The sequence below is a fragment of the Desmodus rotundus genome, chromosome 13 (genome assembly GCF_022682495.2).
Source record: "Desmodus rotundus isolate HL8 chromosome 13, HLdesRot8A.1, whole genome shotgun sequence".
NCBI lineage: Eukaryota > Metazoa > Chordata > Mammalia > Chiroptera > Phyllostomidae > Desmodus > Desmodus rotundus.
In genome coordinates, this window is record NC_071399.1 from 81,580,191 (window position 1) to 81,596,867 (window position 16,677).

General features: G+C 36.8%; 1 non-coding gene across 1 annotated transcript; it reads left to right on the plus strand.

The window, feature by feature from the left end:
• The first annotated feature begins 7,261 nt into the window (after nucleotides 1–7,261).
• LOC112314060 (U8 small nucleolar RNA) lies at nucleotides 7,262–7,390 on the plus strand. The gene has a single exon (XR_002975758.2). It is a non-coding gene; the product is annotated as a U8 small nucleolar RNA (small nucleolar RNA).
• Nucleotides 7,391–16,677: the final 9,287 nt, after the last annotated feature.

The window sequence follows — 16,677 nt, forward strand, 5'->3', positions numbered from 1 at the left end:
AAGCAATATAAAAATCGTCATTTGTAAACTAATGTACTATTTTTAGCTGTGCATTTAAAAACAGAATAAAATGAATACACCAGTGATGGTAGAAAACTAATTAATTTTATACAGAAGAAATCCAAGTAAAGAAGTTATCTAAATTATAGAATATGTTGGGGGTGCAAAAATTTTCTCAAACACCATACAGGGAAGTTTTTTATTTAACTATACAAACTTGTGACTTTAAAAAATATAATTTATTTATTTTACTTTTAGAGAAAGGATCAGAGAGAGAAAGAGAGGGAGAGAAACATTAGTGTGTGGATGTTTCTCACACGCCCCTTACTGGGGACCTGACCCAAAATCCAAGCATGTGCCCTAGATTGGGAATCGAACCAGAGACCCTTTGATTCAAAGGCTGGCACTCAACCACTGAGCCACACCAGCAGGACTATACAGGGAAGTTTTTATAATCTTTTTGGAAAGTCAACTGACATTTCATTAAAAAAATGATAAAATGTTTATTATTTCTCTTCAGAGCATTCAAATCTTCTCAATTGACCATAAGGGAAATATTAGAATTATATTCACATTTTAATGGATGATGCTGATGTTCTTCCCAGAATTATGTATAATAACAGAAAAATAGAACTAATGTAAATATTGAAAAGTAATGTTTAAATAAGAGATATAATGATTTTATAAACGAGTATCAGGCAAATGTCATATTTCAAAAATATTTATTAACAGAGGAACCATGATAATAGAGAAAATAATACTTTATGGTAATATTTGGAAAATCAATATTACAAATAGTTTCATATATTTTGTATGTGAGCATTCAATTTTCTTTACATTCCCATATCTTCCAAAGTCTATAATGAAAAACATTACTGTTAGGAATAATAAAGATGCGGTGATTTCTAGAATACTTTTACAGGCTTACATGATCATGAGTAGTCATAAGAATGACTTCAAGGTGCAAGAAACGAGAATTATCACAGTCTGTCAACTCAGCACAAATATCTAGGAAACAAATTCTGACCAACATTCTTTAGTGTTAGTCCTTTTAAAGGAAAAAAAAAAAGTTATTTTTCTGGGTATTAACTTATTACTGTTTTTTTTTTTTACTGTCCAATACCCAATAAAGTCATTACTTAAGGAGATGATACTCTTAAGTGTTTAATTACTAAATGTTTGTGCCTCGTTCTTTTCCTTATTGTTGTTCTATTACAGGTGCCCTTGTTGCTCTCCCCTGCCCACCCCCACAGTCAGGCAAATAGTCAGATCCAGGACACAAGTTTGAACAGACTTTGTACCTCCCATGAGATCCCAAGGCAACTATTTGATTTATTCACGTTCCACTCAAAAGAGAACATGTAATTCAGGTAATACCAGTTGAAAGAGGGACCTAACATTCAACCAGAATAATTATAATTTGGTCACGTTTTTACAGGGATACAGTAAGGTGAGTTCTAAAATCAATTTGAGATAAGATCATTAAACCTAAAATTGGAACTCAAAATGAGGAAAAATCTGACACATTTTGAGATATTAAAAATGTGATTATATGAGAAACTAGTTTTATTAGTTTGAACTCATTCCTGGCATGACATTTTTCACTGTCTTGCATAGTAGTATAAAATCATCCTATTATAATTACTTCAGGGTAAAGAGGCAAAAAGTATGTAATATGATAAAATGCACACACATATCTTAGGTATTACTGTATCATTTAGGATAACATTGGATTATTCTGGATAACATCCGCATAAAATTAAGTTTTTGTTGTCAGAAAAATATACCGACTATACTTGCCAGTAGCCATGCTTTCCTTATATGTGACAGTATGGAATTAATATTCATGCCCTTGCATTTAGTTAGGGAAAAAAATGTAGCACAGGATGAAAATTTATCAACATAAGTTTGATTATAATTAAAAGACTGAAGATAAGTGATTTATATATTTCCTTTGTTTAAAGGTCATTTGTGAAACAAAGGAGGGATAGAACATGCTAGTCTCCCATTCCCAAACTGATATTAGCAACCTAATCCTCAAAGTGATTGTGTTTAGTGATGGAGCCTTTGGAATGGAATTAGATCATGAGGATGAAGCCCTCATGAACGGGATTAGTGCCCTATAAGAAGCTGAAGAGAGCAGACTTCTCCCTTTCTACTATTTGAGAACAGTGAAAAGAGGGCTGTCTATGAACCAAAAAGTCATCACCAGACCACAAAAAGTGCAAGCACTTTCATCTAGATCACCCAATCCCTACAGCTGTGAAAAATAAATTTCTGTTGTCTGTGAGCCACGCAGTCTGTGATATTTGGTATGGCAGCCCTAATGGACGAAGGCAGTTGCTCATTGTAAGGTGGTTGCTCATTGCGTGCCAGGGGCTCCTCCAATGTCCAAGTTCGGCAGTGCAGGGAGTCTTCAGAACTCAGGCAAACACCTTCCTCGGGCATTCTCCTTGATGGCCTGGCAGCGAAGTGCCAGCAATGAGAAACCTTTCCATGAATAGCTTTCTCTGGGACCAGGAGAACAGAATTCCAGACAGTTCTGCCAATGCAGATCGAAGCCTTGGGGGAAACTTTTTATTGAGTACTCTGCATCCTATAGGGGTTCACATATTATTCTATTTCTTGCTAGCCAATACCTTGTTACCTCAATCCTTTCTTGTGATCAATTGTCCTTTTTTTTTCTTAACATTTATTGGGATGACATTGGTTACAAAAATGAGATAGATTTCAAGTGAACAATTCTTTACCATACACTTTCCCTGTTCAAGTAACGGTTGTTCTTCTCTCTGGATTGGACTCCAATGGGTACAGTATTGAATAATTACATTGACTACAATAGCAAGACTAAAAATGTTGATCTGGCTAGTTTCTAGTTATTAATTTTGTTTCACATCCCTTCTACTAGACAAGTCATAAAACAGCGAGAATGAGACAATCAGTTCCATACTTCTAATTTTTAAAGGATTATTGCCAAACTAAGAAAATCCTGAGGATGGTGGTGAGGATGGGGGTGAGGATGGTGGTGAGGATGGGGAGACATGTCGAAACCAGGATATATGTTCATGTGAACTCAGGCTCTTTCAATGGAAACTTAGAAGACATTGTTATCTTTAAATATTTGAAGGTTTATTACATGTCTGAGGAATTAGATTTGTCATGTGATCAATTAATACTGGGTATAATTTAGAGAAAGACAAATGTTGCTATAGTAATAAGGCAAGACTTCTAAGAATTGGCGGGGTTTAAATGGAGCGATAATTTCTCTATCACTAGAAATTAAGTCCAGGTGCCTGCTCTTCTTGTATATTAATGAAAAATAACTTGCTTTGTGGAGTAAACACCATCTATAATTATTTTGAACTCTGAAAGTCATGAATCTTTGTTTCTCTAACCATAATGTCAATGACAACTGATATTGAAAGTTCGTGAAGGATTTTAATTTCTAACTTTCAAGGAGTATGTACATTATTTTCAAATGTATATTTATATTAACATTTATATATTTCTTGTAATTGTCTATAGTTATATAGGTCAGTGATAAAAAGCAGGGTGTTTATTCAAATGCAGTTTTGTTGCCTGAAGTCACTTCACCTGAAATGTACTGGGGTTCAAATAACAACAACAATAAATCCAGAACCAAAAATCCATATAGACTTTAAATAATAGGATATTGAACTAGAAATGCAAAGCTTCTCTCCCTGAATATTACAATCTCAGTATAATCTCATATACACAATTATTTTTCTATAATTACTCTATATTATTCTGTTATCTTTATTGGAAAAACAGACACCGATGGAGCTCATCAGACATGTCAGTGACTGCTTAATGTGTTAGCTCACAATTCAAGCACAAGAGTGTTTGACTAAACTTTAGAAGTAATTTAAGGACACTGACAATGAATGAGGCTGGCGTCTGTCCCAGGGACTGGAGTGATATGAGAGCTTCAGCGAACACAATCAGTCAGGAAACTGGCTTCACTTTATTCTTGCCACTTGTATCATTTAAAATTCTTGTACCATTCTTGGGTATCGATGCATTTCTAACTTTTATGGAAATGAACTCTCTTGTGATTCATTAACAATATTGCCCTTAAATGTCCTTTAAAGTTCTTTTCTATTATGTTGTCAAATTCGGAAGTTTAGCACTTTTTCAGTGTTATATATCTGTTTAATTAAGTCAGCCAGTACTAAACTAAGCAGGTAGAGATGCCAAGTTGCTCAATACCAATAACAAATTTAATAATTCAGAACTCACAATATATTTTAAAATTGTATTACATGCATTCATAGATAATTATTCATCTATATGAATATTCAATTAACCTTTACTTAATGCCTGTTAAATGTTGAGTACTGATTGTACAAAAGTCAAAATAATGTTTTTGTCTTTTCCCCAAATGGGAAGTCTCATGTAGTTTGAGAAGTTGACTTGAAACAGGAAGAGAAGAATTATAGAGTGAAAGAGTTATGGAGTTATGAAGAGGTAGGGAGCCAGTGTCAGGCCAAGGTGTCATTTAAGCAGATTTTATACAGAGTAGCAGGAAAAGAAATAGGATAGAAGATAAAAAATTATGCATGCAAAAAGTATGACTACATTTAGCCTGATATGGTTGGAGTCTCATGTAGAAGTGAGAAAGTGCGATAAGATGAATTTGGCAAAGAAGAGGACCAGAAACCATATTACTTGTTCACATCTTTATATAGGGACCAACTAGTATTTTAATTTATGTTGTGAAGAGAAACAATCATCTATATTCAAGTCCTTTTTTATCTTTATATGTGTCAGAATCATTGCAGAAACAGATGATGCACTCAATTTGAGTAATATGAAAAACGTTCAATAAAGAGACTATTTAAAGTTGAAGACGAAGGTTAAGTGCAACCATTGAGACAATGGTATACCAGAAGGCCAGTGTGATGTAGGGTAAGCTTGGCAGGGACCTTCAAGTAAGGCACAGAGGCAGGACCAGGGGTAAAGCTGGGGAATGCACAACCCAAAGTCGCCCTCCATCTTCTCATCTGTTTCTTAAGAGTGCTACTCCTCTCCCTGCTGGCCAAACCCAACGGGAAACCAAAGGATCAAGGGGTTTGCTGGCCATAATAACCCATGTCCACTGTGCAGCAAGGGTGGAAGATAGCAGAGAGTGGTCTGGAGGGTCACAGAGAAGGTATCAAGCACCCTATGTGCAATCAAAATCAACAAGAACTTTGAAACTTGCCTTCTAAATTTCTCTATTATCCCTGCCTAAGTATGTATGCAGAATTTAAAAAAAAGGGAATTTTATCCTAGCATAAGTAGGGTTCACTGAGGCTTTTCCAGAAACGAAATGACATAGTATGTACAAGTCATGGTTCGTAACTTATCTAATGTGGAGGATAGATGAGGACAGAAATCTACTGGTAGTCAAATAGTCCAAACAAATAAAAATAAGTATATGAATTATCTTAAGAAGCAACTTTGGGTCTGTTTCTGAATAAGCATGTGTCTGTGGAAAGTGTAATGGTGTTAGTAAACGAGGAAATTAAAATGCATTTCAAGAATTCATTTTGGAGTTACTGGTTATAACATTGACTTAAATTCAGGGAAAGGAAAGCGTTTAGTTCTTGGGGAGATGCAATTAAATTCAATTGTGATAATGAATTAGAGATGGCTCCAAAAATTCAGACGATGATTCATAATAAGCAGTCAAAAACATGTGTATAAACCTGAAAATAAGTGTTTGAACTAGATACAGAAATTGAACTTGAAATAATATGGACAGATAAGATTGACCAAGTAGAACCACTATAAAGATAAAAGGTTCATATCTGAGTCATTTACATTTTCATATTTACTAGATACTTTAAATAGAAATAAAATATTCAATAAAAAGACAATGATTTAAAGAAAAGAAATGTAAAAATTTTATTACTCATAGATGACCCAATTAAAAGATAAAAAATTCCTAAAATGGCTAGGGGAGAAAGACCTACTAGATCTAATAAACAAATTCAATAATGTTGTATAACACAAAATCAATTATATAACTATATGCTAGAAATAAAAATTTGGAAAATAAAATTTAATGAATACCACTTAAAATAGTCCCAAAGGCATGATACTTAGCATTACGTTTTACAAAAAATGTTTAAGATCTTCACATAAAAAAACTAGAAAATGTGGCTGAGATAAAATCCTAAGTAAATGGGAAATATACCACATTCATAAATGAAGGACACAAAATTATTAACATCTTAATTGTCTCTAAAATGATGTACAGATTCAGTGCAATTCAAAATCTCAGCAGGCTTTGTGCATGTGTGTGTGTGTGTGTGTATATAATGACAAACTTATTCTAAAACTTAAATGAAAATGAAAGAGTTCTGGAGTAACTAAAACAATTTTGACAAAGAAAAGCAAAATAGGAAGACTCATATAAACTCACCACCAAATTACAAGGTAAAAATTGGGTCTAAGTCCCCTGTGTACTCTCTCAAATTCACCTTGTCCCTCCTCCTCCTTCACCACTATACAAAAGACAATTATTATCTAAAATTTTTGTCAAATGTATTGGAATAGCATCGCTTAATAACATTATACAAGGTTCGGAGTATAATTCAGAGTAAAAATCTCTTGTACAGCGCATTTTGTGCTCACCGTCCAAAATCTAGTCTCTTTCCGGTGCTGTGTGTACTTGACCCCCTTTACCCTCTTTAACCACTCCTACCCTCCTTTCTGGCTGGTCACACAACAAATGGATCCAACAAAAGAAACTCGCCTGAAAGTTGGTATGCATTATTTCCATAGGGGTTTTATCACTGAACAACACTGAGTATGGTTTTACTTGTTAGCCGTAGAAATAAATGTTATCATATAGACTATATCCTTGTGGAACTTATTTTTCATTTAATACTATTTTTAGAGACATGTCCATGTTGATACATGCTACGTCAGTTCACTCATTTTCTCTACCTTAGTTTTGTCCAGCAGCTGAGAGGGATAAGGTGGGAAACATTCATTTTGATCATTTTTGATCATTTTTGCCTTTTTCTTTTCTCCTTTAGTGAAATTGAAAGTACCCTGATGAGTATTTCAGGCATTTCTGGGTGAGAGAACTGACTTTGGCAGAAGTTTGTATGCCACAGTTGTTTTTCCCTTTCAGAGCTGAGCTGAAATGGTAATTACATATGCCAACTGGCAGCCTTGCAAAAATTTCTTTGAAAGCAAGGGCTAAAATTGTGGAGATAGTAGTGTGAAACCAGAACACGGCAACCCATCATCAAATAGGATGATCCTTACCTTTCCCTCCTTCTGGCCAGCAGGTTGGAGCAAGACAACTGGAGTTTGCATGACTCGCAATTAGCACCTCTGTGCAATCTGGAAAGGCTATACCTGGTTTGCTGATGGAAGGAAGGACGGAAGGAAGGAAGGAAGAGAGGGAGGGAGGAAGGCAACACAGCAACCCCCATTTGCCTGATAAGGTAAGAAAATAGAAAGACAAAAGCAGTATTCCTAAAACCAACCCAAACTTTTAAACAGAAAAAGAGGAAATATGTATGAATTTCTAAAATGATAGGAAGTGGTATAGATAGGCTTCCATAGTTCTTTATTCAATCCACATAATGAGACAACACTTCACAACTCACAAAGTTTGAAGTATTTTTGGAGTTGGTACCAACGTATTGAAATGCTGAGGCCTCTGTTTGTGTGCCCAGATCATATGCCTTTCCTGTACGAACGGGGTGATGATAATCATAAAATCAGCATGAGCTTATACTGTGCACAGCAGTACTCCTGCTCTTTATTTGTAACTGGTTTATTGTTCCTCACAATAATCCAGGGAAATAGAAACTATTTTTTTTTCTGTTTACTAGTGAAGAATGTGACATGAAAAGATTAACTGTCCAGTTCAAATATGCAAATCTTAAAAAGAAAAAAAGCCAAAATTAAAATTCACATTAGGATTTACTCACTTTATTCAGATACTATTGACCAGCACCCTTCCTTACCATTTATAGTAATCCCTGGAAAGGAACTCCACACTGGGAAGAATCACAGTTAAATCTCTTTCCAACCTCTTCAAATAGGAGGCCTTAAGTGTTCTGAAGGCCAAGCCAGTGTTCCCAGATAAAGTGAAAGTTTGATTAGACGTGGATTTCTCTTACATCTAGATCCATCACTCGCTAGCTACAGAACTATCAGTTGTCTTATTTTTAGAGGAGAATAAGAATCAGACTCCCTGCGTTGTTGTTCCAACTAAATGAATTCACGTGCACAGAGTTGTGTGGCGCCGGGCTCCTGCGGTTGGTGGAGGACAAAGTGTGTGAAGGACCCGAAGATGTAAGTGTAGGGAACTCCTAGCTCTGAGAGTCAGCTGAATCTCAAAGACAATCTTAGAGTTACAATTGCAACAGAAACGACTCTACCACCCCCTCTGTCACCACCTGGATGAACATAAGTTATAATGGAAGGGGGCCAGTGACGGCCTTTGGCTTGGGCACAAGAAAATATCTCATAAAGTGAGTGAGAGGCTGCACAGAGTCTAACGTTTATTTTTCTGGTTGAATGTTTGCTTACTCACTGAGTACTCTGATCTGCCCAGGGCTGCCAGAAATGGGCAAGACCATGGGCAAGACTTGGCAGGTGGCACAGTGGGGAGAAGTGAGGGCAAGTGTACCCACCAACAACACTTGATGCCAAAGAGTCACAGAGAGCTGACCGTCTCTACTCCATAAGGTTCAGGGTCATGAGTCAGAAACAGACACAATTATGGGGCACAAACCCAGCCCAGGGCAAAGAGGCACTTGCTTGATTTGAGACAGCCAGACATTATTTGAACTTTCAGTGGGCCAGCATTGCTCAGACTGCTTAGAAATCAGCAGGGCCTTCTTATGCCACCACCACTGTCAACTGCACAAATAGAAAATAAACTAGGAAAGTAAGTATGAGTAACCAGGAACAGACGTCAAATTTACTACAGAGAGCCGTAAAAGGAGATGGCATTTGCTTTCTCTTAATAGCTTCCCATCACAACCTGAACAGTAAGCATAGAAATGCAAGGAGGCAGGCAAAAAGAACAGGATTTTGGCCCCTATTAAACCCCAGGATGCCCCAGATATCAATTTAACTTGTACTGGCAGAGGACTGAATTTGAGAGAGAAAAAGCTTTGAATAAAATGTGAAATTGAAAATATGAAAGAAAAAGGTCAGGTTGTAAGATCTAAAAGTATCTGTCTCCATAACTGTGTCTATGATGTATAGGATTAAACTAATATGCCATTAAGGAAGTTAGCTACCCAGTGGTAAAGGTGGGAGTATCGATAAAACATCGTTGGTAGTCATTATTGGAGAAATAATATAACTGAGTCTTCAAACACCTGCAAGTTAAAATTGCATACTTAATCAATATGCCAGTTATTAAACTATTGCTTTACACTTTGAATCCATACTTCTAGACTCTGTGTTGTGTTGCTGGGCCTGGGACAATGGAAACCACGGTTCTCATTTATCACCTGGCTCCTCACTGTTTTCTGTCAATAGGGGAAATAAACAGACTCTGAAAGATTGGAGGAGGGGAGAGACTTGCCCCTCCCCTTCGTTCCCATCAGTACTGCCTTGGCAATATCCCTTCGCCTTTTCATTAATTTTCATTTCTAGAGTTCTTGGCATCCTCAGCGGCCGTAGGGCCTCTCTTCTGGGTTCTGATATACCCAATCTCCTTCCTCTTCCTCTCCCAAGCTTAGAGGAGATATTTGTTTCTTAACGTTGCTTTAACTGTGCTCACTGTTGTTTTATCTTGACTAGTTTCCCAACACCGGCTTAGTTATGTTCTTATAATAATGTGTCTTTGAAAACAACCTGTGTTCCTTTTTCTTTCTTGACTGGAAGCTTGAGGAATAGAAGCTACACATAGTAGCTACAGGTTTGCTACAGAGTAGCTACCCAGTAAAGAGCCGTTCCTGTCCATAGGCAGAGGTGGAAATAGAAGTTGGAATTATATTGTGCTTTTCTTTCCCTGTGAGTATTACTTGGTTATTAATGGGAACATGGTCTTCATAACAGGACCCATGAGGATTTTACCCAAGAAATACCCTGCTATTATAGTGAATATATATGTATATATTCAAGCATACATATATATTCATTAGCACATTATTTGTGTCACTACATGTGTATATGTACATATGAATATTTATATATAGACATTTAAATATGTATAATATACAAGCATATTAAAATTTTTAAAATACATCTCAAATATATGAAAAAAGCAAAGAAAGGAGGGAACATTATTTTTAAGAGTTTAATGTTTTTATAGTTCATTCAATTCTATGCATTAAAAGTTACCACCTAGGTCACACCATAAAGTCCTTAAAGTTCAATCAATATATTATTAAGGAATGTGCTTTCAAACCTTCTCTCTAAGCTTGGTACCTTCTGTGTGACAGATTTATGGCCCACTGTTGTGCCGCTGAGTAGCTCGGCCAGATCTGTATAAAATCATCTTGGTTTTGGAATGTGATTTTTTTTCTCATGTTATATTTTCATCGTTAGCTGTTTTAATTAGATTTTAGTTCCAGCCTTAATTTGTGTTTTTTTTCATTTTACTGTATCATGATTATTCCTTTTATTATGACGGTTTTATACTCCGTGATGACCCGCCCAGACGTCCCCTGAGGACGACGTGGATTCCAGTCCTTTAAGGAGGTTGGAGTCTCCTTCTGCAGCGAGGAGACAGTGCCACTGATGCCGCCCGATGAGTCAGAAGTCGGTGATGTTGGAGCATTTTAGATTTTTCTACCCGGAACCCCTGAATAATAATCACTTTCTAACAATGCACTTCAATCTTCTTATAGCAACCTCTGACGTCTCATAAATTTATCTACTCACAGAGAACAATACATGTAACAGACTTACTTAACCTGTAACTTCCAAGAGAACGAAGTCTTTGATCTCCCATCACCCAGAGGTTCCACACAATAGAAATAAGTATTTCCTTCACTGATTCCAGAGACCTGTTCAGAAAAAGCATCGATACTTATTTTAAAACTTTTAAACAAACAAAGAAGAGAGGAGGAAGAACCTTGAAAGCCAAAGGCCAGGTGTTTTCAAGTTACACACATACTCACTTCGGAAGAAGATCCACAAATAGGTATAAATATGCATATGAGCACAAAATATGAAATATTTAGGTTCATTTCTACATATTCTGGTATAACTACTAAAATCTATCATCGCACTTAAGGAAATATGGTCACATTCTCCACTGTTCTGTCTCACCCATACGTATCAAGTTGTATGAAAGCAGGTCCAATATTCTAAACTCTGCATCCCTAGGGCCTAACATACAGTAACATGTTAGTGAATTTATGTCAAATAAATCTACACATGGTCTTTCAATCACTCATCCATTCATGTACTCGTCACATTTTACTACCACACCTGTTTTACTGCAAGCAACGTAAGCTGAGCAGAAGGGAAAACAGGGAAAGCACTGACCAGTTCTCACTGCCATCATGGGGTGTGTACGCGAGTGACGACACACACACAATTAAAGGACACTGTGCAGTGTATCCAATTGTACAAAAGTGGCCCAGGGATGAGCAAAGCCAGTTGGACAGAGCAGGTGTATGTGTGTTTGTGTGTGGTGTGTCGTTTTTAAAAGGTTCAGGAAGACCTCAGAGAGAAGAGACTTTTGAATAAGCACCTTAAGGATATGAAAAAAAAAATGTCCTGTAATTACAGGTGAAGAAAAGGACAAGTGCAAAGGCCTTGAGGCGTCACAGTGCCAGGAAGGCTACAGAGTGGCAGAGCCTGCACATCCAGAGGTCAAGTGGCCCGAGAAGCAGTAGCTCCCCGTGAGCCCTACAAAGACTTTGGATGCTACTGAAAATGGATGTGGTAACCATGGGCAAGTTGTAAGCAGAACAGACTCACCAGATTAAGGTTGGAAACAGAGGACGGTGTAGAAGTCTCCTGCTCCCACAACAACAGGACAGCAGAGATGGTTATTAGAAGACCTCTTGGGTCTTCTAATACCTGTTGGGTATCGCTGGGTCCTGTTGTGACAAGGAGGTGGTTCCAACAGAATCTGTCGATGACTATGATCTAGGATGTGAGGGCAGAACACGTGTCCAGGATGATATAAGTATTTGCTAACAGTTCATTGTTCACCGATGATGAACATGTCACTGTTTTAAGTATTTTACTTGTATTATCTACTTTAATTTTATTTGGAAGACATTTTAATTAGAACTTGTTATTTTTCTCATTTGGAATGAGGAAATTAAGCTATCATGAGGGTCTATAACTTGCCAAAGTCAGAAACTTGCTGTGACAGATACTGGATTCCCATGCCTGGCTTCACGGTCCAGCTCTCCCCCGCTGGGCTTTGCTTCTCTCCTATAGCCTGCAACGTGTTTCTTTCAAGAAACTGAGACAATGTCCTTGCTATTGAGTAACATGGAGAAGACTGGAAAAAAAAAACTTTAGGGAACAAATCGAGAATTTGGTTCTGGATGCGTTGTTTGAAGTGTCAAATAAGGTAAAAACACCTGCAAGTAAAAATAGGGTTTCCAGTTGTGGAGTTAAAAAATTTGACATCTTCAGACTATAGGTGGAATTTAATAGACAAAGGCCTTACAGGAAGTGAGTCTAGGGACACTCTTCCGTTGCTAAGCCAGCTTTCATTTCTACTATGGTATTATTTTTTTAACCCGAGAGAGAAAAACAATAGTAATAGCAACAGCAAGGAGGTAACAACATTTGAGCATATTATTTTTTAAAACTTTACTTATTCATTTTTAGAAAGGGGAAGGGATGGAGGAAGAGAGGGAAACTGATCTTACAACCCAGATGTGTGCCCTGACCAGGGATTGAACTGGCGACCTTTGGCTTTGCAGGACAATTCCCAACCAACTAAGCCGCACCAGCCAGGGCGCTGAAGCACATTATTATTTCTCACGTTAGACAAGTTCCTTCTTCATCAGAGTTTCTCTTTATCGCTTTTCTGTGACTTAAATGGTTAAGAAGAATTGTGACCACTAAGTAACTTTCTGTGCATTTTTATTTTGATGTATTAAAGTGAAATAATATTGAGAGTGAAATGAAGTTTTTAATCTTTAAATTTACATGAAAAGATAGGGTTTTTCCTCTTAACAATGATAAAATATTTTGAAAACAAATATATTATCTCATGCAGTGAACTAACTGGAATTCAATGAGGTTAATTATTATGCAAACTCCATTAGACAAGTATGTTATAAAAATATGAGAAAATGTGATTGTGGTGATGTGTCATCTACCATTCAATTTTATTTTCTGAAAGAGATGATAAACAATAAGGTAAATATGCAATGAAATTCTATTTTATTTAACCAAGATATTGTAGCATATACTATGAGCCAGGCATGATTATCTAAGCATGAAATGCATATTAACACATATAATCCTCCTGACAGTTCTATGTGGTAGAAACTCTATCATCACTAATTCCCAGATTTTTAAAAATAGTTAAATGTGGCCAGAGACACATATCTAGTAAATGGAGGAGTTAGGTTTTGAACTTAGACAGGCTGCCAATAGATCTTTGCTTTTCAATTATATGAAAATGTTATTTTAATTGATCATTGACGTTCCTTATACTTGTCTTCTTTATATGTTGACAACTGGGGTATGCATGTGAAGGTTCAAGAAGACACTTGCATTTGAACTTAACAAGGCTTTTGATGCAATGTATCTCAGACATCAGATGAGACCAGGCAAGTTCAGGGTGGTAGGGCCATAGATGACGCAATGTATCTTTTGTTGAAGTTCAATAGAGTGTTTACATTAGTTCAGATTTCCTGGAGAGATGCCTTGGTTTATACATTGTTCTTCATAAATTCTCATAGCTACTCATTCTTACTTTCTCTTTTCTGTCCCCTAGCCCCCAGGAGACTAAGGAAAGTAGGGATGGTTAACTACACTCACTCCATTTGCCTTACAGAAGGATTTAAAAAAGTCTGAAGTGCACTAAAATTAAGAAGTCTATTGATCCCAAACCCCAATTATCGATGGGAGGAAACTGAAGGGGGAAGTCATTGCAACCCAGTCAAGTAACACTTGACACCAGTGAGAACTTAATCTAGAAGAGTGTCAGCAAATTTACTCAATCAAGGCCCAGATAATAATTAGCCTAAGCTTTGCAGCCATGTACTTACTGCCTGTCACGTATTCTTCCATGTTTATTTCACAGCACTTCTAATGTAAACACTCTGCTTAGCTCCCCAGACCACACAAAATCAGGCTGCGGGCTTGCTTTGCCCACTGGTTGTGGTTCATACACCTGGGGGCTAGATGTGTACTTTCTAAAAAAGTGTCCAATTCCTAATTTAAATTGTGATTATGAATCTATTTATTCTTTTTTTCTTCACCCATCTTTTTACAAACATTTATTAAGCATATGCTGTAGCTGAGTCCATCCCCAAAGCTGAGGTGAGTCAAGCAGACCAAGGGTCTGTACGTATTGAGTTTGCCCTGCTATAGGACAGAAAATAAACATATCTGTGAGTAAATAGAAATTGATATAACTTTTGACATTAATAATTGCAGTGAAGAAAATAAAACGAGAAACTAGGATAGGTTGAACATTCAGGTTTGGGCCTGCTTTTTCTTGGGTGGGTAGGAAAAGTTCTCCTAAGAAGATGCATTTCAAACAGAAATGTGATTAACATGGGTAAATTGTGTCTTTATAAAGAATACAAACAGGGATATGGACTAACACATCAGCAAGACAAGGAATATGCCAACTTATAGGGCTTTTGACATCAAATGAGTAGTGTAATACTAGAGGCTGGCACGTAAGTACACCTTCAGTCTTGGTCTACTTTCCTCAGGACCTTTCCGCTTGTAGGCTGTGGGTGAAAGAATTCAATCAACACACAACCTGGATCAAAGTGGAAAATGTTCAAGAAACATGCTGGAAGCAAACCAACCACTCTGGAGCACAGTTAAATGAGAAAGGTGGTGATAAATGAGATTGGGGAGATAGGACCGACTCTAGGCTTTACGATTTATGTTTATTGCGATGGTAAATTACTGCAGGATTAAAGCAAGGGAGGGATGTCATCAAATTCACGCTTTAAAGAAAACATCACTCCGGAGAATGCAAGAGTGCAAGGGTGGAATTTGAAAATGTAAATGCAGCACAAAAAAAAAGATTTAAGCAACGTCTGAAAAGCTCTATGATGCCTACTTTATTTTCAGCAATAAAGAGCTAAGCGCAGATCTAACATTTACTGTTTATACATTCCAGAATGGTAGGCTCGTTTTCAAAAATAAAAAAGCTCTTTATCCATTATCTTTTCAGCAAGAAGAGGGAAGAAAGAGAAAAGCACATTTGTGTTGTGAACATGAGAAATACAGCAAGAAGAGTTGTCTTAATATTAATAATTTGTGTTTTCCAAAATATTAGAAATTGGCAGATTTCAGAAACTCAGGCGCCACATGAACTTGTATTGATTTTCTTTGGGTAAATTAACATGGGTAAATTGGGTCTGTATAAAGAACTACTTAAGGGTATTTTTACTTAAAATTGAAAAAGTCTAACATCAGTTCAAAGAACATTTGAAGGGCACCAATGAATCTCCTGCTTTTGACTCTATTGGTTTCTAGTTTAATCATAAGCATAATTGATGGATTTGTTCAAAAGGAAACTCAGGTACTGCTTGCTTGTCTGTCCAAAACTAAGTCTCCACATAGAAAGGAAACAAAGGGGATACAAATTAGTAAAGAAAACGGAAGCAGGAAAAAGAATGTAAGAAATAGAAACAATTAATTTCTGATAAAGACAATTATTTAAATTGCTATTTATTACTAATAGGAAGCTCAGTTCTTACATGTTCTCAGGGAAAATGCATTTAGTTGCATAATAAAAACTGCTTTTAAAACTATTACTCTTCTAGTGTTCTCTCTTTAGTAAACAAGGCCATGGTCTAGCTGCTTCCACCCCCTCTCTGACGCTCAGCCCTGTACATTAATATCCTTTCTCTTTCAGAACAGCTTCTACCAAGAGTGATTTCTTCACAAATCAAACCAGACTTTTAAACGTGAAGGCTTAAAATTCTTCATGTAGTTCCTAAATGCCCTGTTATTCCAACTCCCTGTTACAGTCCATACCTCTCCAAATGAGTTGACTTCTCCCACCTCTCCCACCCACCTCTCCTCTCAGCCCCCAGAGAAACAAGGCCTGTTTCTCACTCCTGAAGCCCATGGAGAGCCCCTGGATGGCCCTGGTTAAAGCCTCTTTAGTATCTATTTGATAGTATTTATTTGATACTATCAAATAGACACTATCAAATATAATAAAGAGACTTTATTCTCCGTGATAGTATCTATTTTATTTCCTCTAGGTCTTTATCTTAATCAGTGATTATCTGACACAGGAGAATTGGCTTACATGGGTTCCCTTTTTTTCCTGACTACATTAAGTTCCTCTAGGGGAGAGAACATATCTGTTCACACTTTTCATTCCCTGGCATAACATGGATATGTGGTAAATGCTTGTCAAATGGATGAACAAATAAAACCATGATCCTGAGAACACCATATACGATTGGAAAATAACAGGATAGGATATTGCCGATTCTGTGTTTCAGAAATGTCAAATGACATATAATTTAATTTGTTCATAATCTTGGCAAAATGGCCATG